General features: G+C 39.8%; 1 protein-coding gene across 10 annotated transcripts in view; it reads left to right on the top strand.

Moving 5' to 3' along the window:
- Positions 1 to 26,945, top strand: part of grik4 (glutamate receptor, ionotropic, kainate 4) — a 353,258-nt gene that overhangs the window by 8,000 nt on the left and 318,313 nt on the right. Inside the window, exon 1 of one of the 10 annotated variants that reach the window (XM_046073781.1) lies at positions 12,224 to 12,300. The exons of the other annotated variants lie outside the window; for them this stretch is intronic. The gene's annotated coding sequence lies outside the window, so the exon portion shown is untranslated. Of the gene's footprint in view, positions 1 to 12,223; positions 12,301 to 26,945 lie in introns of those variants that run through there. 10 annotated transcript variants of the gene reach the window in all.

Raw genomic sequence — 26,945 nt, 5'->3', positions numbered from 1 at the left:
CCACTGGAAGAAAGCCACAGCCATTAGCATGCTGCCGGTCTGAGGGAAGACGGGGATCTATCCTGTTAGCTGATGCAAAATGAACAGCACCACTTGGTCACACAATGCACAATACTGGAGGACCTTTGGAGATGGAAGGTGACGCGGTACAAGCAGAGAAAGAGAGTGTGCCTGTGTGCACACAGCCGTGCCACACAATCTGACACACTGACACACAGCAATGCTGTGGCCTGATTCATAGCTAATGAATATTTACCATCCGGCCATGCTGTGTCTCAAACTGCTCCCGCTCACAGGGGAAACTGAGGTGTTGAACCACTATTGGTTAAAAGTTGTAAATCAATCTCTAACACAAGCAGCTGTCGAGGTGAAGCATTTACTCTATGTTAACATGCGTATTGAGGGCTTTACACACAGTATATGTACATATATTTATGTGTGTGTCCATATGTATGTGGCATCAGATATGTGTTCTTTTATCCCCCAATGGGCACTCACTAGCTGCAGTATGATTTAGCTGCACTGTACATTGCTGTTTGGCTTCAATCTACATTATCGTTTGATCATACACCAAGAGATAATTAGGTTTATATAATATAATAAATTAAATGTGACAAATATGCTTCACTTGTGTGCCATTTCACTTACAGGCCCCCCACATTTTCCTGCAGCTGGAATGTAATCCCCTAAAAGTGGTTGCTCAATGTGTGTGTGTCGTTGTGTATCTACAAGTATGGCACTTGCATTTCAGAATTGTCATTTATTTGCACCAAAAAGGGTGGCAGAGTTATCCAACATCAAAGCAACAATGTTCATGCATTTCTGCAAACAGTATAGCAGCATGAGACTTTTACAGTGCATCAAAGCCTCTGAAAACACGGTTTCTCTATAACATTAAATATTCATTACTAAGTGTGCAACAGTTAAAGTTTGGGGGAAAAACACGGTTGGTTATTTCTGTCAGGACAACTTTATCAAAGAAACTTTATTTGCTCGGCGGTGAGTTGTGTATGGCTCTGTTCTGGAACCCCCCCTGTCCCTCCAAACATCTAAGTGGAAAGGCAGGGAGAGCACCTCATACTAAAGCAGCTTAAATAAGGTCCCTTGTATGGAATTTGCCAATTAATGCTAAGAGAGGAATCAACTGAGTTGTCAGTTGATGTGGCTGACTTTGATGTGCTGGGATTGTGAGCTGAGCTTGACTTCGTTGCCTGCCTGAACTAACGCTCTGCTTGATTATTAATAGTTTGCCAGTCAAAAACTCAGCTCATCTGCGTCATCAGAATTGTGTAGCTCTGGTGTGATGACATCTGAAAGAATATGGCCAGGGATGGGCAAAGATACATCAAATGTAGTGTAAAATAAGATACCAAATACCTTAATTTTAAGCGGAATAAAAAAATACTATATACAGCAGCCACGCCATGTATCAAATTACATTTTTGTATTTCAAAAATACTAAAAATACAATAGTGGACATTGTTTGTGGGCAACAGCTTTTCTCTGCCTAATGAGTCATGCAATATATCTGATCAACCAGTTAATGGATCAAATATTCACACATCCCTGTGATCACCTGGATAAAGGTTAATTTTAAAGTAACCAACCAAAATTAGGATTTTGTTACTTGGTGTTTGGTAATGAGGGGCCTACTCTGCATTATCTGAGCTACAGCAAACACACAATGGTGGATGGGCTGACAACCTGTTGTTTAATGGCATTGCAGCACAAAGCTTTTAATGACAGCGAGGTACAGGTGTGTGTTAACAAGATACACAGTCGTATAAAGTAATATAATAAATAATAATCTTTTTTTCATGCACAACCAATAAAAAATGTACATATGCTAAAAGTATCAAGCTAACGTTAACTGAGGACTGATACTTGGGTCAAGTAGTTTGCTTGAATCTTACATAAATTGGTAAATGATTTAACCTATAGGCTACTAAAACGAACACCAAAACATAACAGGAACTGTTAAGAATCATAGCAATTTATGCTAAACTGGAAACCTACACATTTCTCAACCTTGACTTTCTTCTTTGGGTGTGGATCCATTTTCTGTTCTGATCTCAACAAGTCTGGGCAAATCACTGACTTACCAATCAGAGGCAGCATTTTTTTATGTCATCACACAGACTTCTCACAAAATATTTGACAGTATTTTGAAACTGTAAAATACTAGTATTTGATACAAAATATGAAGCCATTTCGTAAATGCATGTATCATAAATATTGCCCATTCCTGACAATGGCCTGGCACCATAAGCAAACAACGCTACACCTGTCATCACAATATTGATTCAAACAATTCGAAATTCTGACTGGTGCACAGAAAGGTGTGACATCACTTTTTTCCACGCCCACTTCAGAAAAGTGAGAACCAAAACTCTTCGAACTTTCTCAGGATTATGCTTGTTCATATTATGACCCCATCACTCGTGATAGCAAAAGGCTAATTGGAAAAATAAATGAGATTGACAGAATAATTGGAGACCAGATTTACTCACGGCGATGAGTGATCTTTGTATTGGTTTGCAAAGTTCAGTGCAGAGTTCACACCAGTCCTCTTGTAGCAAAAGAACCTCTCAGGTTGACGAGTGAATAAGGGAGTGAATGCCAGAACAGCTGTCAATAGAATAATGCTTTGAATGATAATGAGGGAAATTGCTGACAATCCATGTTCTGATTTGTCAGTGGATTTTATTCCCTGTTAGAGCACCTTGCCAGCTTCTTTCAATCAATAAGCCAGTAGGGAGTACTTCTCTCTCACTTCAGCATAAATGTGTCATCCATTGTGAGTTGCACCACACACCCTTGTTTGCATCATAGTGAGGTGACTGTACCCTTGCCCTGCCATTTCAGCATCAGCAGCCTTATTCACATCCATCCCACCCACACATCGCTGTAGCTCATTGGGGATTTAAGACTTTGTCAATAGTGCCTATTGCAGTGTCAGTGTGCTGCCTAATTACAAATTGGCTCTCGCTCAAATATGGTTTGTTTCAAGTTAGACAGGGTCGTACAAACATAAATCAAGGCACACAGAGTTCACTCTTACCAATGGCAGATGGCTGAGAGACAGTGTCAGGCTCTCGGGTGACATGGCTTGAATGCAACATATTTATGAACACATCTATTTTTATATGGCTGATTTTCCATATTGCCTCCTTGACTTGTTCCACAGTTCTGCCGCAACTCAGTACTAAATGGCACAGGCACTCATTAAAGCATATAGTGTGCTGTGCTGTGCCCCAGCGAGTGCTATGCAGCTGTCAATGTGCCAGTTCCACAAGTCAGATTTTCAGCCACAGTTAAGATTTTTTTTTCCCCAAGCTCCATTAACAACCTATTTCACAGCAGGAGATGCACACTTCTATGACTGTGACTGAAATGGAATATCAAATACGCCCGTCCATATTCTAGGCACTCATAAGCGCAGCAAATCAGTACTGTTCAGTGTTTTTTTGGACAGCCTATCTACCACTGCACTGAGCTTTGAAACATTTGACAGTGCATTTATATCTTCATTGACTGTGTCAATAATGTAGGAATTATTTCTTCTCATATCTGCTGATAGGGAGTACATGTGATGGTGTGAATGTGTTGCTAGTGTGTATAGAAACCACACCCATGGTGTTAAGGAATATTCTGCACCCCTGAGAGTTAATGTTTCATTGCTAAAAATATAAGTAAACACGAAAGAATCTTTTAAAATGTACTTTCTTAAGTTAAAATAAACATTTGGTAATATTAGTTCACAACGCCGGGAGGGAGGTGATCGATCTCCAATATTGCAATTTCTATATAAGTAGCATAAGGGAAGAGAATATTTGTACTTTAGGCATGCTTATTACATTTTTGAACTATAAACAATGAATCTCTTATTTAAACTTATGTTTGTTACAATTTAAATTGAATTCTGTATAAGGCACAACTTCATAGGCACAACTTCCAACAACCGGCCAACTGTTATTAACACTAATACATTTGATTTACGTAGATTTTCTTTCAAACAGACAGTTTTTTGTAATTAATAGAGACCATGGAAGAAAAAGAAAAACACAATACAAAAACAATATAAAAGTAAAAGGCAGTAATAGAAGATCAAAAACATTCCTGTTTGCCTTTTGTTTTCAGCGCAGCCGGAGGAAATTCAGCCCAAATATGACAGGCTGCCTTCAAGGTCTAATACATAAGGGAACCTGAGCTACATTTTAAGTGATCAATAAAGTAATGAAAGCAGTTCCGACAGCATGGGGATGTTATGATTGAAACATGCTCCAAAATGTTATGGTTCAAAATGTACATCTGCTCATTTTCAGCTACTTTTTTCAAACGCTTTTGATTCGATGGGCAGCTTTGGAATGGGCCTCCAGTTATTAAAGATCATAGGGTGTGTGTGTGTGTGTAGGGGGGGGAGTTATCAGGAGGGGGTAGACTTGTGCGCGTTAAAAACCAGCTACTGGTCAGTAATGTATTAATGATAGACAGAATATGAACTCCAATGTCAGTAAAACAGTTACTTTTATCATTTATATACTTTGTATTGCATTATTGCACATATGTATTATTATGTTTCTATAATGCACAAAATAATTGTAATAATTCATGCTTTGTGTTTTATGCATATTTTTGTTTGGCAAATTATTGGATTCATGTCTTCTAATTATTTCTTTTTTCTGTAAAATATACTATATCTCAGTACTTATAACTAATAACAACTTGGTTTTCAGCTTTGCTTTTTAAATTTACTTTAAAAATGATTAGGCGGATGGGGGTTCAAAATTGGGCTGCCCCCAAGTCAATTAAACTGTCCTTCTCATCGACTAATTTCTTTTGTTTGCTGCGCCTTGTCACCATGACAAAAGGATCAGGGGATTGTTGCAACACAGACCTTTTTGCTTGTATCGTGGATGTCACTTAGCGGCGCACTGCTGGTGAATGTACTAGCTGGTAGTAAGGTGGCATGCCAGTAATCAGTCCTATTAGCTGACTGTACCAGTACCAGTTTTGTGTGAAGAGGCTGTTCAATAAACGTCCGACATGAGAGATAACGCCGTCCATCTTAATTCATGAGTAACGTAACTTCTACAGAGTTCATTTGTAAGTACCATTATACATCATTCATCGTGTTGATAAGTCCGCAAGTATTTGTTCTTGTGTAGCTGGATGTTATTAATTCCTGTTTTGGAACGAGTCTGTGTTGAAATACTTTTTAAAAATGTTCAGTCTTCTTGCTGGTAGCTCGGACACATTACGAATCATTGACTTTTTGACATATTTGAATCCCCCGCCCCTGAGTCAAAACAACCAATCAGAGCCAGGAGGAGTCAACCACCAGCAATGAAAGAACTGCCCCTCCCTCATTTGCCAACAACAGTGTTTGGACTCATTATGTTTGACGCCATGGCGCTCGCATCGACAAGTGCCAAAGAGGTATGATGCCAAACTGACGGATAACTTGACAGTGGTGGACTAGCCAGGCTCTCATCCAGCTGCCTCTGAAGCCTGGGGTGATGTGGCCTGGGCCGCGAAGCATCGGAAGGGTGTCTTTGAGAAGACGAGTCGATGCAAGAAGGGCCAGGGTTTTGGCGAGGCCCTCGTTGTGGAGAGCGAGCCTTATGTGAGATGAGGTTTCAAAGGGCCAACGGCTTCTTCTTGTGGCTTTGGTGGGTGGGACTTAGTGGAGTGCTGTGAGCAGCAGAGAGAGATGTGGAAGGTTTTGCAAATGTTCAGTTGTTACTGACTGCTGCTTTAGTGGGTGGCTGGCTTCGTGCTCCTAGTAAAATGTTCTCTGTAATGTAACACAGTGTTAACAATGTTATAACATTATTTGTCAGCCCTGGATGGCAAACCATTTTCTGATGCCCCCAAAAATGTATTTTTACATTGCATTTAGCTGACGCTTTTATCCAAAGCGATTTACAATTGCTATACATGTCAGAGGTCACACACCTCTGGAGCAACTAGGGATTAAGTGTCTTGCTCAGGGACACAATGGTCACAGTGGGGAATTGAACCTGGGTCTCTCACACCAAAGGCATGTGGCTTATCCATTGCGCCATCACCACCCCAATTTTGAAAATTAAATTAATGCCATAAATGTGTCAAGACTAGTCGACTAGGAAAAGCTTTAGTCGGGGCAGCCCTAGTTTAGAAAAGGGGAAGAATTACATTCCCCTCCAAAAGTATTGGAACGGTAAGGCAAATTCCTTTGTTTTTGTTGTTCATTAGAGCCTCATCGGAGGCTAGCAGCCCGAGGCTACATTAGCCGCTACTAACACACGCTACTGACTGAACCTTTGTTGAAACACCAGGTTTTGACAAGGCAGAAAAAACGCTTGGAAGAAGATATCTGTTTCTGTTTAATCCACAGGTTACATCTCTAAAGCATTTAGTGACTCCTCCGCCTTGTTATTGAGTGACAGCATGTCAAATCAACCTGTTATGATTTCATTTTGTGGTCAACAGGGACAAACTCCTTATTATGCAACATAGTAATAGTGATTTAGCCAATAAGTTTGGAGAATAGCAAATAGCCGAATACATATTCGGCATAGTTTGGTGTTTTTCCCGGGGGGCTTCTGAAAAATTAATTCTCAGCCTGCATTACTAGACACCGATATCGCAATACATTTCCATTCTGGTCACATAGAATACTGATGCTGTACCGCTTCATTGAGTCCTTCTTGACGCAGGCTGATTTTTTTTTTTTTTATCAATAACAGATCATAAAATACTGACACGTAGCTGACTGTATGGTATGTAAATGGCATTAGTAATAATGCACTTCAGGAAATAGCAAATCTGCTACCGTGTTTGTGCATATTACAGTATAATTCATTCCCAGTGCTATACTGTCATTCCCATCTGCTTCCCCTTGGACATATTATCCTTAAACATGGCATTTCTTTTCATATTTATGCTGATGACACACAAATATACTTGCCCGTCAGATCCACAGACCCTGGAATGCTGAGTTCACTTAACAACTGCCTTTGTGAAGTTAAAAAATGGATGTCAAATAATTTCCTCCAGCTGAACTCAGACAAAACAGAAATCCTGGTCATTGGGTCCCAGCAGATGGCAAATCAAATACTGCCATCTGCTGGTTCCCTAGTAAATCACATTAAGCCTGTGGCAAAGAACCTTGGTGTTTGGTTTGATAGTAATTTAAATTTCGAGCAGCACACCACAAAGCTTGTTCAATCATGTTTTTATCAACTTAGAAATATAGCAAAAATTCGATCTATGTTAACTTTTAAGGTAAACGAGACCATTTTACACGCCTTCATCTCATCACGCCTGGATTATTGCAACAGCCTTTTCACCTGTTTAACCCAAAAATCTATTGATCGACTCCAGACTGTCCAGAACTCAGCTGCCAGGCTTTTAACCAGAACAAAGAAATATGACCACATCACCCCTATTTTAGCTTCATTACACTGGCTCCCAGTATGTTTTAGAATTGACTTTAAAATTTTATTGATCACTTTTAAAGCTCTTCATGGCCTCTCGCCTTGTTATATTTCTGAACTTTTAGTCCCATACACACCAGCACGTACCTTGAGGTCCTCGGGCAGAGGTCTGTCGTCTGTTGCAGAGTCTCGACTGAAAACTAAAGAGGACAGAGCGTTTGCAGTCAGGGCCCCGAGGCTCTGGAACAGCCTGCCCGAGGAAATCAGGTCAGCTGAGTCAGTGAACTCTTTTAAGTCCCTTCTTAAAACATACTTTTATAGGAGAGCCTTTACCGATCGTATTTGACTTTATTTTATCCCTTTTTTTAAATTCTATTTTACTAAGTTTATATTTATCTTAAACGTGTATTTTAGTCTTTTCAATATTTTCATGCTTTTATCTTGTATTGTTTTTGTATTATTGTCTTTTGGGTATTATTGTCTTTACACTTGTTAAAGCACTTTGTAACTTGTTTTTGAAAATTGCTCTACAAATAAAAATTATTATTATTATTATATCTAAACAGGCCTGTTGATATGTTGCAACTGCAACAAGAAAGCATCCCCAGTCGGCTTTGATAGGAGAAGCCTCCCTCAACTTATTTTCCTCCCATCTGCTTGTACGTGACACGATTCTTCGATTCTCCAAGCAATTCTTTTTTGAGAAATATGTTTGCATGTGGACAGGCTGCTCTTCAGTATCTCTCTATAGGCCCCTCCACTGCAACGACACATATGCTATGACCAGCGGGTACATTGAGGGTGGGGTGGTGGGCTTTGGTGAAAATATTAGAAGACATTATTCTCAGATGTCCCCTCACAGCTCTCAGAAGCAGTTCCATCAACCTTCATCAACGAAAGTGTTTGGTGCTAAAGCAGACTTTTAAGTCCACTGCTACTGAGCGTGCGAATCATCTGCATGTTGCACAGAATGGACGTCCCTCTGTAGCTGCAGCTCACCATTTCTCCCACTGGACAATGAGCTGGTGACCACTCTGGAGTCTTGATGAGTGCAGAAGATTGTATGAAGAAAATACTTAACCGACAGCCAGTCAAAGGGCAAGATGGAGCAGCAGCATGACCTTATTTCTCACCCACTTAATCTCCACAGGCCATGACAGATGTAAAAGTGCAAGCCAAGGCTGTTTGTTGCAATAAGGTCAGTAGGAAGTCTTCTGTAGGGGTTATATTGTACTTTTGTTCAGAAGGGAGAACACCTTGTTGCTACTCTGTCTGTGCCCTCCAAATGTTGCTGCTGCATTCCCAGTGGATTTGGTTAAAGATAGTGAAAAATATGTTTACATTTTAATGTGCCCCAGGGTGCAGTAAACCTGGTAGGAATACATTTATTTATAGCAAGTTGCATCAAAATGATGTTTTTACATTTGCCTCAATGTCACAAGTCCTCTCTGCACCTATTGTGCATTTTTTTGTTTGTTGTTTGGGTGGTTTTATTGCCTCATGATAAATTATATATTTTAACCACTACTGAACCTTCCAGTACACAGCCACATTTAAAAAGATGGACTTATCCCCGCTAATATGTCCGTTTGATTTCACGTCAGATGAGCTTTCCGTCGCTGCAGGCTGCTTTCTCGTGTTTAACAAACGCATCTCTGACAAGCTTCGGAGTTCTCAACGTTCCTATAAATGCATCAAGAGTCCGGAGCGTCTTGCCTTTCACGTCTAGTCAGCCGCGGTGAGAGGAAGGCATCACCAAAAAAAAAAAACAAATCCCCTCTTTACTGTGAGTGAGTGTTTGCGCGCAAGAGGCAGGGACGAGACTTCGCCTGCACCCTCCGTCTGCTCTGCATCTTTCCACCGGACCGCATTGGATACAGCCGAGTGACTGTGCGGGACTACATCCACAGCACAAGATGTGAAGGAGGTGATTTGGCACAGAGCGTGTTTCACGGGTCCGTTGTTTGAAGGAGCACAGCACAAAGCGAAATCACTGCCTGGCTTTTTTTCCCTTTGCGCTCTTCACCTTACTGGTAAGCGAGATGCAGGAGACGCAGCATCACCGGCACCGTTAGAATAAGCCAAATAGATTCCAGTTCAGTAGGCCTATCAGATTTCAAGGCAACGTAAGTGGTGAAGACTAAATAGGGAAAATAAAACTCTCGCCGGTGTGGAAAACGGGGCTGCCTTTCTTGTGGAATATTTTTCCAACTATTTGGGATGTGGATGTTTTTTATTTACCGGGCGCGCTAATGCCCCCCACGAAACGAGGACTGATTTGGTCACCTAAAGATCACATTTAACTGGACTGCTGTTGATCTTATCGGTAACGCATTTTTATCTGCCCAGCGGTAGAGGGAGGCGCGGAACAAGACCCAGAGAACTATACAGAGGGGAATTGAGTTACATCGCAATTACGCTTTTCTTGCGAAACGGCGTGTTTCTGCGGGCAGCGGACACACACAGAAGCTGAGCCAAACTAACTAAGAATTTATTTTAAACCTAGACAAGAGGGAGCACACAGATAACCTGGTAAGACAAATAAGTTTTTAAAGTCAAAATTTGCATTTCAGAGCCCCACATGCAAAACAATAAGAATGCGTAAAAGGTTTGATGTCACATTGAGAAAGATATAAGCTGCGTCAATGACAGACTAAACCTCTTTTGTTATATTAGCCTATTGGGCTGTTATAGGCTGCTTCATTGTGCAGTAGAAGTTTAGACATTGCTTATCCATCATATGGTCGCTAATGAGGCAAAATGAATGTTTTAACCCGTCTGATTCAGACTCCAAATACTCAACCAGCCATGATTTCTCTCCCTGTGCATTGTTCTGATTGTCCTATGTGCCAGTTATGTTGGTAAACTCCTGCTTGTAGCCTAATTGTTGCATGCTGGTGCTGAACGGAAACTGTCCTCGTGCAGCAGTAGTAGGAGACCGCGGATCAGAGTCTCAGTAAGGGTTGACAAATCGTTAAATTGGTAGCCTAGGAGTCAGAGGCCGAGGACGTTTCAGTCGTGACGGATGATAATGATAAAGTATTCACTTTAAGTGGAGTGATACAGATCAGGCGTAAATTCATTAAGGGGACGATTGCCTTTGTGGTTAAGTGTTGATTTAACAGTCCGTACAAAATTGAAGTTTGGACTTTTACTCATAAGATATTTTTTTTTATTAAAAGGTAGCAAAGAAGGAATGATTGAACGTTATGTTGTAGGATAATGAGATTTAGTGAGAGAGGATGGATCAACACATGAGCTCATTTCTGGCACCACCCTGTGGTTAAATTAAGTGTCTGTTTTGGCTCCACTCGTTGCATCCACAGGTTCGGCTGTCATCTTTTTATAGCTTTTTAAACCCCTATTTTTGTTTATTATCTCAAAGATAATTAATGTAATGTGAAGTGATGCAGTAAATGTTATAACCATAAACACAAACAACAGGTATATTTCAACAAAATGCTTTTGTCCATTAAAGAGTTCATCTGCATACAACTCCATGGGTTGATGAGTGAACAACAAATAGGCCTAACTGGCCTACTCAAAGATATTTTGTGTTCCAAATATAAATGTGTGACGTTTTTATGTGGGTTTGGCTTCCTCTACACCCCTGGTTAAATGTTATTCCCACTGAGCAATAGTTGATAATACTTTGTCTTTTTTGTGTAAAATAGACTAAAGTGTTATCTGTGCTTTGCTTATTCCCCATTTTTCAGCAAAATAAGTTACTTAAAACTTTACTGGCAACTGCAGGTAAACACCTGTTATTGCTACAATGGATGCGAGCATTTCTGCAAGCTCAAGTGCTTTGTATGGATCCCAAAATGAATAACTGCTGCATCCATAAACTCAAACTGCTTCGCTGGCTGTCTTGTTAAGTCAGATATTTGCTCAACAGAATCAATTTCATGTTCATAAGTTTATCTGCAGCTTGGCAACTCAAGCTCACACAGTGTTTGATGCCAAGTGCCACTGTTGATGCCTCAGAGGAACACTGAAGTTTCACAGCTAAATAATGGTAATGGTGATAATCTTGAATTGGCTATATGCAATCATGAATTGAGTACACATCAACAATTTGTCGTCCTGCAAATCCAGTTTTAGCAGAGTTTTGTTCCAAAACAGAGAGTGAGTTTTAAAAGCCAAAAGTACCACCATTTGGGGATTAGTAATTAGGATGATCGCATTAAGAATAATTCAGTGTTATTGGAAAATTAAACAAATTACAGGTTTGTGCTGCCAGATAGTTAAAAAGAAAGAAATAAAAAAAACTTTTTAGTTTTGATAGATTACAACTGAGAACAACTCTATGACAACTGACCAAAACTCCATCCACTGATGAAGACTGTGAGATGCGGTTGAAAGCTCCAGTAGTAGTAATAGTAGTAGTAGCGTGTAACCTTGACCTTTGAGCTAAGATGATCAAACTATTATTTCCAAAATCAAGAATGTACCTTGTACACACTCTATACACTCTATACACTCTATACACCCTACCTGTGTGAGAGTCTATTTAATCTTTTTATGCATGATCTAACATTGAGCATATAAAGGCAATTAAAACCGTTGTGATATGAATCCAGACCACTTTAGTCAATCACACTATTGAATTTAGTGAGGCAGATAATGAATATAAAATGTACAATCATTAAGGCTTGTGATATAATTCTTTGTTTGTTGTTTGAGCCGACAGAATAAATTGAAGCAGGTCAGTTCAGGACCGTGCATAATGGTGATACCCTAACTGAGGAGCCGCTTTTTCCAATTTTTTTTCCAAGGTACATTGAACATAGCATACAAGTGTGCGATCTCACCGTAGGTTCTCATTGATAAAAAACGACGCTAAAGGTCTTCTGAAAGGTGGTCGAGAATAATTAAGGTATGTTAAATTTACTTTAATTTCAACTGTTAATTTTAGTGGATCAGAATCATAGTCTGTATATAAAAAGGTCAGAATGTCTGGTTGTTGCCTGTTAGAAAGCTAGGCTAACGTTAAATCCTGGCTAAGTTCAGCATCCAGCTAACTTAGGTAAGTTAAGTAACCAACACTTTAGAAGAAACCCACAAATCGTTTGAATGTTTCTTGGACTGAATAAAACAATAATTAGTAACGTTACTGAAGTGTGCTTAAGTTAGAATCATTAATTTGAACAACAGAAATTTGTAAGTAAGTTAATCACATTGTTTGAATATACTATTAAAATGTATGATACGTTTCAGCTTAAAGGAAATAAACAATTACATTGAGCTATTACCTATCCCTAAATAGACCTAAAAAAATAACACCATGTTATTCAAGTGATACTGCTTTCTATTTAAAGCCTTGAAATGGAAATTGACTTGACTTGCTGCAGACAGGTGCCTACAATTATCTTTAAATTAGTTCTGTTGAAGTTAAATTTAACAAACCATCCACCTACTGACAGATGTTAGAATAATAGAGTACTGTTAAAGAGTGGAAGGAGCAGCCGCTTAGCACAGCTTGATGTAACCCATTTCAGCATCAGGATGGCACAGAAAGGGCTAGTCCAAGTCCCAGACCAGTAGCACACCTGTTCCTAAGCAAGAAGGTAGTTCAGTTAACAGAGGAGCGGCCTGCAGGTGAAGTCTGTCTCACATATGTTCAGGCCATGGGGATTCCACTTACGGATTTTCCTGCAACATACCAGATTTCAATTATTAGTGGCATTAACAAAGCATTATGGCTCTGTTTTTATGCTGCACTTGGTGGAGGAGCAAATGCTGACAGATTAAGTAATCCGGTGTGAATGTAATTCTTGTCTCCTCCTGGGCCTGTTTGTGATTTTCATGGCCCTGTTTCATGCCTCCTTTTCTGAGATGGGTGTTGCTGCTCACTTCCCTCACTGGCTCCTATTTATTTGTTTGTGTGCTCCAGAGGTCACTCGTTTGCAATCCTGTGTTTTATAGTTCAGCTGTTTTAACAATCAAAGGCCAGATTTTTGGGCTTGTAAATCGTTCCAGTTCTTATAATATTGCATTATTTTTAATATCCCACACATTTCCAGCAATTCAGGAGCCAGAATTGCCCCGCAGACTTCTATTTGTTGACCTGTAGACTACAATAAATAAATGACTGGAAGTGGATCAGGCTATCGATACTTTATCCTTTTATTGTTTTATATTAAACTAAATATATAAATCATTCAAATAAATTGCCTCAATCAGCCCCAGTACTGATACTGGAGAATGGCTCTAGAAATATCTAATTTAATATACAGAATTTTATTGTGATGAATATTTATGGTTAAGGTAATTAAAATAACCTCTACCACTACTATTTGTTAAATGTTTCATAGCGAAACAAATAATTATAATTAAGGTAGCGGCACTTAAAAAGGAAAGGTGAACCCCTCATTTGCAGAAACAGGAACCTGCTATTTATTCAAGTTATCTATCAGATAAACACATCTGAACCACAATTCTGTGAGAAATTACTGCAATAGTTGGATGAAAGGTCAGGAAGATGAAACAAATATGACGATTTGTTGAGAGATTTGTAATTCTCATAGCAATTTAATTGGCGGTGTATGTTGTCTTGTGGCATTTCTGCTCTCACACTGGTCAGTCAGAGTCAGTATGTTGTTTGAAATCTACGTTTAAGTATGTTTGAAATCATTAGATTAGGAGGCATCTTAAATTCTGTGCTTTAGTAAGAAATGCAGACTGTGTTATTCTACCTCCAGTGAACCATGTATTATAAGTCTCAGTAAACTAAATATACCTTGATTGTACAAAACAATTAAGTCACTTAATCAGGCGCACTGAACTAACTGTGACAGTTTGGCAAAGTTAATTTGACACTTGCGGAACAAGCTATGACGAATTGAAGATTTATATAAGAAAATGTCAGACAAAATTAGGCAAATGTATCTTGTGCACCCAGATAACCCAAAATAAGAAGACATGGTCGGTACCATCTTGTGCCTTTTATTTAGACAGCCCAAGAGGGTACCTCCAGGTCTAAAAAGTGAGGCCAATGCTGAAGTGCCTTAAACCTGCATTCTTTCTGATGGCCAGCAGCCCCCCCCCCCACCTCCACCCTCCCATCCAAATATGGTAATGTCTGGTTCTAAAAAACCTAGATGGCAACGACAAATGTGCAAAACTAGAGTCATCAAAATAGTAATCCACAAACAGATTCACTTCTTTGATACAGTCTATGGGTATGTCAGAATACAGATATTCTTCTCCTGGGGTCGCTCTTGGGTTCAATACAGACCATATCAACTCAGTAACAGTTGTGTTACAGTATGACATTTCTTTTCAATTTACAGGTGTGTTACACGAGTGAAAACATGGCTCGGCTGTTAGGGTTTGTGTGACATTGCTTTCCGAGGTCTTGGGTGATTGTGTTGAAGGTTAATTATCATCAGCTGCTCTCTGCCTCACAGTGAAGGGACAGAGTGACAATCACTAGTCCTTAACGAAGGCTCTTTTCATGTGAGTAGGAACAGCGCTGTTGTGCTCTGCATCTGTCTTACTTCAGTTAGCCAGCCGTCACTGCAGCATGCTCACACTCATGACTGAATGCTCACACGCTATGCTCAGCACACATTAAATATGGCATTTCTTTTTTAAAACAGGCTTCCTGTGTTTATCCTTGCTTCCATAGGTCACATTTAACATATTCATCGTGCTAATATAGCTGGTGGATGCATTTGCTCAAGGTTACACTAACAGTGTCCTTCACATGATAAACACAGCATCCTAATAGCACTAAGGTATTCCTCTCCACCGTCACTTCCACTCATACTATACACTACTGGACAGTTTTCAAGGTTGAGTGTTTAGGGCACATCCTTGGAGGGCTGCAGTGGCTGGCGTAGATCCACAGATGTTCACTAGGATTTTTTGGTTTGCCCTAACCTCATTGTTACTTGACACAGAAGCTGTGGTAGCGGTTTCTCAAGGCAATTAACATAGTGTTTTTAACAACCATCGAAGAAATATGCCAGTTTAAGATTTGTTAGTTAAATGTTCTGTAAATGAGATTCTTTAAATTAATATAGCAACTATTTGCTATGTAAAGATATAGTGGAGTAATGGCGTCCTGAGGAGAGATGCACTGATCAATCGGCCAGTGAACGGAATCAGCCAGTTTTCAACTTGATCAGCCATGATCAGCCGTGTTGGGTTTTGACGAATAAAGTAAATAGAGGAGTAAAGCAAGGTGACCAGATTAGTAGTAGTTTGTGAATAAATACTAAAATAAGGTGAATTGGCCAACGCGTGTGCTAATTGGGATCCTAATAAAGAAAGTAAGAAATAATTTTCCATTAAAGTAAAGTTACAAAAAAATTTCTGTGAATGTTGTCAATTATAGTTCTTAGATATTAGAAGAAAATCAGAATTGGCCAAAATCGGAATTGGCAGGTCAGACTTTTAAAAAATCACAACCGGCCAAGAAAATTGCAGTCGTTGCATCTCTAGTCCGGAGCAGAAAATGACATCACACCCTCTCTGTGTGCGCTGGCATCCGAGCTTCTGTTTGTTGTTGTTTTGGTAGCTGGTCTGGCTGTGAGTGCATGTTAGTGCATGCGTCCCTAGTTGTGAAGCTCTATTTTTTTAATTTGACCAAACCAGAGTTGGTGTTTTCTGGAGAAGTGGAAAAACTAACTAGACAGTTTTGGTTGAGTTTTATTTTGTGTCTGCCCAGTTTGAAAGATGTGTGTTTTACGATGATAAAGTCTGGTGGGCTGTACCCCGAATTGCCCTTGGTGGCTGTTCCGCCAGTGTATGAATGTGTGTGAATATTAGTTTCTGTTTGAGCACTTAGGCTCAGTGTGTGAATGGTGAATGCAGATGTAGTGTAAAAGCGCTTTGAGTGGTCCAAAAGACTAGAAAGGCGCTATACAAGTACAGAGCATATACATTTACATTTACAGTATGTTTTGTCTTGGTCTGAGATTTAGTGGCAGTGAATGTTCCTTACAGTTCCTTTTAAGTAAGTTGACTTTAAACATCCTGTATGACTTTGACAATCTCATCCATTGTCAGTTTTGCTGTAGCCATTTTTCTAACTCAACCATAGATGATGCCATTGTTAACCAAATTTATTTCAAAGTAAAATATAGGGTTTGTGCCTCCACATACCTTTGAAATACACAAGTTATAAATACTTATTTTGCTTTGCCTATGAGTGAACCAACATAAAGAGAACAGGTCATGTTAAAAGGTGGCTATTTGATGTCAGTTATGTGTCTGCACAACAAGCTTTCCAACTGTGTCACTGTTTAAGGTTTTTTTTAAGGTTCAAACCGTCAGATTCACTTTCCACTATGGAGCATATTTGTATTTGTTATTTCTCACTGGCTCTGGCATTTTGTGTGCACAACATTTTGACTGAAATGCATGAGGACATATTACTTTGTCATTCAAGCTCCCATTGGTCAACACTGATTTAGTCACAGTCAAAATTAATTCACATTCGGTCAAACAGATTCATGTTCAGTCAAGCTGAATCGACTTCACTGTTGCAGTAACAATGCTAGCTGCATTTTGCAAAAATAAGTTAGAGAAAAATTTTGCTGCTAACACAGATTAGGAAAGACCAATTTGTTTTACAGGGATCAAAAGTCAGTATATACTAGGTGACATTCTGCAGGCATGTGATGTAGTATTCCTCTGTGTTTGATTTCAAACTGAAGAAGCAGGAAAGAGCAATGAAACATTTAATTATGTGTCTCAGAACATGCGTTGCAGGGCTGTGTAGGGAGACAAGAATGAGAGTAGTTGTGTAAAAAGAGTTTGTGTAAGCCTAGCTCCTGTGGAATTTCAGATTTCTTAAACACCCTTCATTTTACGTAGAACCATTCAGACTTGTAAAGAATCCAACTTTGTTGTTTTCTGTGAACTTTCTTTTCCTTAGCTTCTTTATTCAATTTTCCCACACCATTTATAGACACGAGGAGGAAGAATATTAGAAACACATTTGACTATAATGCAGTCCAGCATAACACCAACAATCACAACGACCTCAGCAATAACAGACGTTTTATAGAGGAGACACGCCACTCATCACATCCTCAATACAGCTCGTTGGGGAAAACCTGTAACGCCAAAGATGGTGGTTATCCTGACCCTCCCACTAGAAAGCCAATCGTGTACTTTTAACAGCCTAAGGGGGAAACATATTTCAGCCAGTCGTGTGGTTCCACTGACGTAAGGGTCTGTTGTGGGTCTGTACATTCTGGGCGAAACTGCCCAAAGGTGTTGCCAAGATGGCTACCGAGTGGCATGACTTGCCTATAAGGACTTTTGTAATAAACAGCTGAATTAACACCTCTTGGAAAGTTTTAACAAAAAATGACTATTATAAACTTTCGTAAAGGTAGAATATGTAGCAGAGCTGTTAGACTGGACTGCATTCGATTGCACAGGTGTACATAATATAGTAGGCAGAGAGTGTATTATCGGAACAAAATTTTAAGCACACATAGCAAAAGTTTGATGTAAAAACTCATCAATAGTTAGCCAGTTTCTCTGTTGGTCTGTTTTTCTGCATCCATCCAATAGAAAGAGTGCTCGAATTTCAGTCCTAATAGTAAATAAAGTCCACTGAAAAAAGTTATAGTGGAAAGCCAAATCGAGTTTTCTGCCTCTATTTAGAATAAGTGCCAGGCTGTGCAAACATGATATTACGTCTGCAAGGGCCATTTGCAATGTGCTGACAAGAAAAGTGAAGTAAGATTCATGGTCTCATTGCGCTCTTGATCAATTGATGGATTGGACATGGGAGCCCAACTCCCCAAAGTTGTGAAGGTTAACCAGCTACCGCACATCCATCCTTTAGCCTCTGAAGCATACGTGTAGCAACTAGCGACAATGAAGGCAAAGACATGTCATTTACCCAGAAACTGGTGTGCTTCAGGGGGCATTTGAGAACCTGAGAGTACATACAAGACAAATCCTCTTTCAGATATACTTAAGCAGTTTTGAAAATGTAATGGAAAGAGAGTGACTACAGGGCCCCCATTCTAAAAACACATATCCTTGGGGATGAGAGCTGAACAGCCTACACAGGGCTGTACTTTTTTCAGAAGTTGTATGCTTTTGTCACATAACATCGTTGCAGCCCAGTTGCAAGCACAGCACAGACCAGTACCAGGTCATGGCCTGGTCGTTCAGAATCACTGACCTACAGTATATGTGATTCCTCTTGGGCTTATGTCTTTTCTCATTTTTCTTACGACTGTATGTCTCTGTGTGTGTGCACAGTGTGCCTTTGGGAGTGGTTCATCTGACTGTCTAAGATGATCCATATCCACTGCACTACTTGTCAACTGCTTAGACAGTGATGAATGAGAGGGAGAATATGTGCAAGGCAGGCTGCAGATAAAGCACCTGCAGGGATTCTGATCTACCTGTGGTCAAGACAAAACAGAAAACCTAGATGGACACACCATGTATGCTTTCCTTCCCATCATTGCCAGCGTAGTAGTGACCCAGACTTAGTCTCTGTTGGTATAAAGATACTACACTTTCTTGTACAGCAGGGCTGATGTTAGCAAAATTTGCGAGGCAGTGACATTAAATTTTGGCATTGAAAATAAGATTTAGAAATTGAAAACTAAATGGATGGATACTTAGTTTAGATAGTTTCAGATGGATGGATGGATGGATAAACACACATACAGCAAATACTTTCAATTACTTAATGTACGTGAAAATATATATGCTTTAGGTTATAAGAAAAGTTTGTTTTATGCACTCTCTCCTCAGTCTCCTCCTCTTAGTGGCATACAGTGTATAAATGAGAGGACATATTGATCATTTTCTTCAAAGGTAAACTGAAGCTGGTTCCTTGAGTCAGGCAGTTGGCAGCCATTCATTCACGTAGACTCACAAAGCCCTTTAGGTCAGCGTACATCAGGGTGGATTTCAAAGACGGCCTGTATAATGGACTCTGAAATGGCCTGAGTCTCAAGCTAAAGTATAAGGAAGGGAGAGATGTGTAATCTCCCTTTTCTCTATGTTGACACAGACAAATGGTCTCTTTGCTATAGCCTCGCCCTCATTATGATGCTACAAGGGAGGTTAGATTTTCACTACTGCAAACCAGTAACACATTAAAGTTGCACACTAATAACGGATATGCAAGTAGACTGAACAGATATTGCCCACTTTTTTCTCTATGTAATCATCCATGATTAACCTCTAATTTCACAGATGGCTTGAACAGCCAGGGATTTTTTTGAGATCAGTACAGTGCAGAACCATTTGCATGATGGGGCTTTGCTTTTTGATATCAGACCTAATAGCAGAGTCTTTCAAGAAGCTTCGTTTGGACCGCACTTTGTAAGGGGAGTGTAATTTAGTGTGCACAGGAAAAAACTTTCCTCAGCTTTTATCCAGTACTATCCTGGCTATGCGATACTTGTTGCCATAGCAGCCAGTCCCTACCTACCATTTTGTGTCATTCTGGTGATGATCCATAAAATGTAAGTAAATGTACGAATCTGTCAATACAGGAACACAGTTCAATTAGACCCTGTCATGTTGTCAGACTGTTGCTATTGTTCAGTTAGTTCACAAAATAGTGCAGAAGGGTAGAAATATGCTGACATGATGTCCCAAAAACAAATTACAACTTTTACTACATTCTTCTTCTCCACTGACTAGTTAGTTATTTAAATGAAGCATATTCCTTTTGTAAAACATTATCTTCCTTCCACCAGAATTATGCCAGGGCAGGATTTTGTTAAACATATAGAGCCGTGGATTTAGTCAGTTGGAGATAGACAGGAGAACTTTTTATAATAAGGCTCCAGTGGCTTCGAGATAATAAAAAACTTACTCAGGAACAGCAGCAGTAATACAGGATGTGTATGGTCAGCCACTGTGAAATCAGACAATATTTAAAAAACCTGCAGCGAGTCGCGGCATACAGATATTTTCATTCCTGATTTAACAGCCACAAACAACAAGTAGTGCAAAAACACCAGATATCAACTCAGTTGAACACCTGAGAGAGATTTTAGAGTTGACAGCGCACTCTCCATCACCATTATTAAAACACCAAAAGAGGGAGTATCTTTTGGAAGAATGGTGTTTATCCCTCCAGTAGAGTTTCTGAAACTTGAATGAAGCTAGATAAAGGAGAATTTTGGGTGTTTCCTTTAATTTGTTGCCTATGTGTATGTCAGCATGTGTGTATCTATAGCTGATTAAAAAAAAATTCTTTGTTACACGAGTGTGCTAACTTCCATAGACTGAAAAAGTCACTAAACAGGTATCATGAATATTTATTCAGCTAAAACTCAGGCATCCCACTCCAGGTCTCAGCCCTGACGACTATCATATTAATCTATCTCTGTTTGGGTACTTCTCCCACTGGTGCGTGCAGAAAATTAACATTGTTAGAATTGATCCTGGTACATCACTCCTAAAGCTCCCCATCTTGTGAACCAGCCCTCCGTGCCTTCCCAATTCCCCCTCTCTGGCCTGTATGCCAGCCAGCTCGGCTGGCAGCCTTGCACTTCACTTTGATTTGTGAATTTGAATTTTATTAAACATCAATATTCTCTTTTGAATCATGTCCAAATGGGCATTTTATAGTGCCTCAGGCAAGAAACTAGCCTTTCCTAGCATTGCCCGACCAGCTCGTATTCTGTCTCCAGTTCTTTAAGATAAGAATTAGAACTCATGTTCAGAAATCAAGTTCATGATTAATGATTAATAGATTAATTGCTGTTAATAATTTAACAGATTAAAAATGTATCAACTGACACTGTGTTTTTTGTTACTATCCCTCTGGAGCTCACACCTATGAACTTTTATATCATAAGAGGGTGTACCTCATCTTTGCATTTCAGAAAACCTACTGTCAGTAGTGTATCACAGTCAAGGGGAAATGTTGACCGACAGTTGCAGTGCATGTCGAAAGTGTGAGCTAGACTGGGCTGGCTGTAGTGATGAGCGTGCAGAGGCAACAACTCAGAGGCTTTGCTTTATGGTGGAAAAGTACATGATGCCTGTAAATGTGGTGGACAGTTACAGATTTCGGGAACTTCTGAACAACAATAAACCAGGCTATCGCATCCCCTTGAGAGGTACAATTACTAGCGGCGTTAAGAAGCAGTACAACGAAAAGAAAGATGAGCTTAAGGCACAGTTACTTTCAGCTGACAAGTTGGCTATAACTGACTGTAGGACTGCGTTAACTGGTCGCACCAGTCAGACACACCTCAGACAACCTAGCGTGCTAGCAGGTCAAGTCACAACCTGTGTCTGTTTAAATTATTTGTGCTTCATGAATTAATGTTTCTATTAAATTATGTGTCGTTAAAATTATTTATATGAAACTTAAACCAACAAACGGACATGCGTTTTACTTCTTATACATTTGATTAATAATTATCATGATTAATCGATTATTGATTGTGAATGCATTCAACTTGGTTAAAGAAAATGCACAAAATTTGCAACCCTAGTGAGTAGTAGTACTTTATATTTCTAAGGAAAACCAGAACCTGTCATCCTTGTCATGAGAGCAGTTCTCAGTAGAGTAGGGTGCTTCATGCTGACTGAGGGAGACTTGTGTTGCACAATAAATTCTTCAACCCTAGAGTGTAATCCTTAGCAGAAAAATTGCACTCATTTCTCATGTAGGTTTTAACAAGTGCTGGTGATTTGTCTTACGGTGACAGAAGACACCAGTTGGTCAGGTCCCAAGGTGCTGGAGCTCTTCCTTTACTCTTTTTTTCCCATCCTTTTTTCCCCTAGTCTCTCTTGCTCTTTCCATTTTAAAGCACACATTCCCCTTTTCCATTTTCCTTTCTGCTCTTCTGTATGCTCATTGTGCGCCATGCTCCCCTTTCTGTCTTATTTTGCAGCTTCTTTCTGATTAGCCATAGGAACCAAACAGAAGCCATCCATTTTCACTCCGGGGACAGTTTCAGTGTCTGTAGTCCCACTTAGGAGAAATACTCCGAGGCGGTGCTTTCCAGGTCCCTAGACTGGATTTATCTGCTTGCATGGATGAGTCGGTTGCACCTAGATTTTTCTTTCTATAGCCTGAGTCCAGGACCTTTCAGCTTGCTTCTTCCATTCTCCTGCCTAATCTTTCTCTCTTTATGGGAGATATGAGTTTCAGTAATTTGCCCCAGACTACTAGAGATCAGTTGCCACCGACTCTTCTTTCTCCTTGTGGTCACTAAGTCTTGTAGAGTTCCAAAGCTGTCTCTTTCCTCATCAAAATACATGTGTACCTCTATGATACCCCACTATTTCTGCGGAGACCCCCTAATGTATGGCATATGCTATGTGGCTTTCCAGTCATTTTAATTGGCTAGTGGGGGTTGGGAGTCAGTGCACATCCACGCCTCTCAGCTTGATTGACATGCGGCAGAGGCGACCAGTCATATCCCAGGTGGCAGGTGGCAGAGGCAGTATGTCCTGGACACTTTTTAATCATGTTCTCCAGGCTGGGTCTGATAAGAGATGTAAGGGTGATTATGGTTCAAGGAGGACGTCCTTGCGCAGGGGAATTGGGATTATGGCTCTTCACTGACTGTTCTGACTGGGAGAATGAATACATCAGTATTCAGATGGCAGCCTCCTCAGGGGGAGTTCCTGGAGAGATTTGGAATGGAGAAGAGAGACTCAATCTCTAATCGAACGCCCTAGGATTGTGTCTAATCTGTGAACTCATTTCATTCTGATGAGCACAGCAGATGACAGTACGGGTGTTAATAGCATTTTAGATATGATGAGCTAGGTTGACCTCAAAACTCTGTTCTCACTTCATTTTCAATATATGAATAGCACAAATGTGAACTGAGGCAACGTTCCTGTGCAAAAGGTGTGAAGAGAAGTCACTGTATGCCCTTCTCTGATCATTTTTAGATTCCCAGAAAAATTGTATTAACTAGACTGACATCAAAAGGCCCCAAAATAGCACAGCCATTTTTGCGTTTCAAGCCATGCAAACATTTACAGGCTGGAAAGGCAGATATAGGGGTTGGTTGACTAACAAACCAACAAACTAGCATGTTTGATTTTGCACTGGTCATGCCACAGCTTGAAAACATTTCACATAATTGGATAATTTTATTGGCCGTATGTAAGACTGATAATGTTGCGGCTAAACTTAGCATCAAAGCGGTTATTTTTAGAGCTCTGACACACCAAGCTGGACTGATGCATTGGCTCAGATCACCTCATGCCTTTTAACAGTTGCACATGAAGACACAGCCAACACAGCAATACAGCTGACAGTCAGCATAACCCAGACGTGCACAAATGTTCTGTGCAATATGTGACAGCAAAGATATAGATAGTAGTCTGTATATGACCTCGTTGTATAGAGATGTACAAAACAAACCAGCCAACCGTTCTCATGCCGCTGTGAATATGATTAAGCAGTCTGATCATATGCTTGGAATACAAATGAAAATAGAATGTCTGAGAAACAATACTGGCGCTGGTGCCGCAGAGGTTTTTCTTTTGCTGTGATTTGGTGTTGACAGCCTTTGTGTGTTTTGGTTGTGGAAGAAGAACGGAAGAGGCAAGGGTGAAAATTATGGAGGAAGAGCACTAAATGGTCGAAATCACTGATTCGCTAGGCTGAAGAGGCAGTAAATTGAGCAATGGCCAGCCACACTTGGCTTAATGGTGCCCAATGGCTGGCTGACCCTTTATGAGTGTAAGCGCTTTGCATCTATTTTACTATAAATGCGCTACAAGGGATGTTATATTACGACTGTAGATTGCACTAGATTTGATTACTTTGCATAAATTCCCTAGTTGATATTTTATAGGCTATAGAGCATAGTGACATAGTGATAAAACTATGCATAAGGTGTAAATGTATTTATGTTTTATGTAGTAGCAGCTAGGTCTAATGTATGTACTCCAGAATTGGATGTTGCAGGCTCCTGAAATTGGTTATGTGTTATAAAAACAATGACAGTTTCTCCAGCTGCTGTCATCTATATGCTTCTATGCATATATTGGAGGTGGGTACATATGATTATCTCTAAAGACTGCTGGACATTTAACCCATTCTTAAAGAAGAAGAAGACATATTTTTTTAATCCCTCTAAAGAAAATCCATAGACACATTAAAGACAAATTAAAGGAAAAACATGAAAAAAATTAGTGGAGAAACATAACAAATGCAGATGGTTCCCCACACGTGCACTGTGTGGTAAAGTAAAGCTCTGTGGCATGTATAAAAACGCTGAACAGAAATCTAAGGAACTTTGAAAGAGGGTTCATTGTTGGGGCGCGAATGGCAGGAGCTTCAGTGACAAAGACCACTCAGCTGGCTAGTGTTACCGTGGTGTAAAAACCGTGGCGTTGGTTTACAGAGATGTGAAAAAAAGCGATATGGTCAAATGAGTCATCTTTCACTATATTCTTGACATAGGGGCAAATGCATAAGTGGCGTACACCAAAGCCTGAATGCTTGACCCCTACTTGAGAGGATCCGGTGGCCCTGTTATGCTGTGGGCGGCATTTTGCTCGCGTAGTTTGGGTCCACATGTCCCCTTAGAGGGAAGGGTCACTGCAGATCAATACAAAGTTGTTCTGAGAGATTGCCATTATCCAATGATGAAACCTTTCTATCCTGACGGGAGTGGTCTCTTCCAGGATCACAATGCTTACATCCATAGAGCATGAGGGCTCACCGAATGGTTTAATGAGTATGAAAATGATGGGAATCATAATGCTAATGCATAATGAACTCCAATAGAGTTCCAGAGACTTCAGAGTCAACAAATAAGGGGGGAGCAACAACTAAAAATGAAATCAAGTTGAATTCGATTGAAATAAAATAAATCATAAAGGTTAGCATGACAGCATCAGCAAACTCTTGGTTTTTTATTTCCCTACATAAATTATGTTCATTCAAGTTAGCTCCTCTCCATATTTTTCCTCTGGTCAACCATGCCCCCCTTGCAGTGTCTCTGTACTACCCCACCAGTTTGAGAACAACTGTCTTAAGGTATCAACACATTCTGAGAGACTTGCATATGCTGCTTAGTCAAACAGCTGATAGAACTCACACCTACATACATGTATGAATGCCCATCCATTCAAAAGATATATATGTTTTAAAATTGCCCTTTCTACACTACCTGTCTGGATTGCTGCAGCTCTGTATTTTATGCATGTCAGAGATACAGGGAGAGATAAAAAAGTGCAGAACAGATTGCTTATAATTACCTGTATGCTCGTGCTGATCACAGTGTGTGACCTGCAAGAGGAGGAGAATTGGAATCTTGCTGCCTTCTCATTTAGCCCGCAGTGCACGTGCCCAGTTCACACCTCCAACCGACACCCCTACACACACACACACACACACACACACACACACACACACACACACACACACACACACACACACACACACACACACACACACACACATTCGCTTTCCTCCTCTGCTGCAGGAGATCCTTTATCATTACAGAACCATCATTTCTGACCTTTTCAAAAATGATATTCATGAATGCCTGGATACTTGTTTTCTACATTAATCCCACATTAAGTCGTCACTGTTACATTAAGAATAGTGCAGGGATTCAAAAAAGGATTCCACACTGTGTACTTTTTAGTACACAGTTTCATCTTTTACATTACATCAGAGAGGTAAATATGGCTAAACTGGTTATATGTTATGTGAATTACACAATCAAATATTATGGTCTATTAATCTATTTTATGACAGCTTGATTTGGACATGATTTTATTGTAGGCACAAATGTAAATTATTCAACCAAATTCTTTGTGTGTTTTATGTCAGTAGACTGTAGTGTTTCATTTGCAGAACTAAATTACAGTTGTCAGTAAGTTATTGGTAATTTGGTAAAGGGAAAAAATCCTGTCATTATGATCACATCAGTATTGTCACACATTGTGGATTAGTGTTTTAATGAAAACATCACTCAACACTAAAGTGTACAAAACATTTTAGGTTTATGTAATATTTTAAAGCAGTTTGATATCAAATTTATGGGACCAGCTTGCTCATTAATAATAAGAGTCCAGTTTGTAATATGGAAGTTGCAAATTACTCATCATGTTTCTCTATTAGAAGTTACATTGTGATAAATTAGTAAAAAAAACAAAAAAACATCAACAGTTTAGCAAAAGCTTCACATATTTCCCTGTGCCAAAGGCCAGTGGGAATTTCAAAGCTGCTGACTGATTTTTAGGTTAGTCTAAGCCATGTGCATGACTTGAAAGGAAGTACAGAAGAGAGAGGGAGAATCTTCTAAAAAATTCAGGCAAATTATCATACCAAGACACAACATCCTTATCTGAGTACACAGTTGGCAGAAGTTGTGGCAGCACTGACTCAGTAAAAGGTGTTTTTCTTTTCAATTCCTAAGTTGAACCAAAAAGAAGATGAGTGGATGAGAAGAGTTGACAGATACAGTTCCCGCCTAATCTTTTTCTAAACCATTAATTTTTGAGAGGCTGCTCACTGCAGAGCTGGACTAGGCCAAGCTCAAGGTCCAGCTGCACCCCAGCTCAGTTCAAGCTCCAACCGAC

This window comes from Micropterus dolomieu, linkage group LG17 (assembly GCF_021292245.1).
Source record: "Micropterus dolomieu isolate WLL.071019.BEF.003 ecotype Adirondacks linkage group LG17, ASM2129224v1, whole genome shotgun sequence".
Lineage (NCBI taxonomy): Eukaryota > Metazoa > Chordata > Actinopteri > Centrarchiformes > Centrarchidae > Micropterus > Micropterus dolomieu.
Note: the sequence above shows the minus strand (reverse complement) of the source record. Positions and strands in the feature narration are given on the sequence as shown.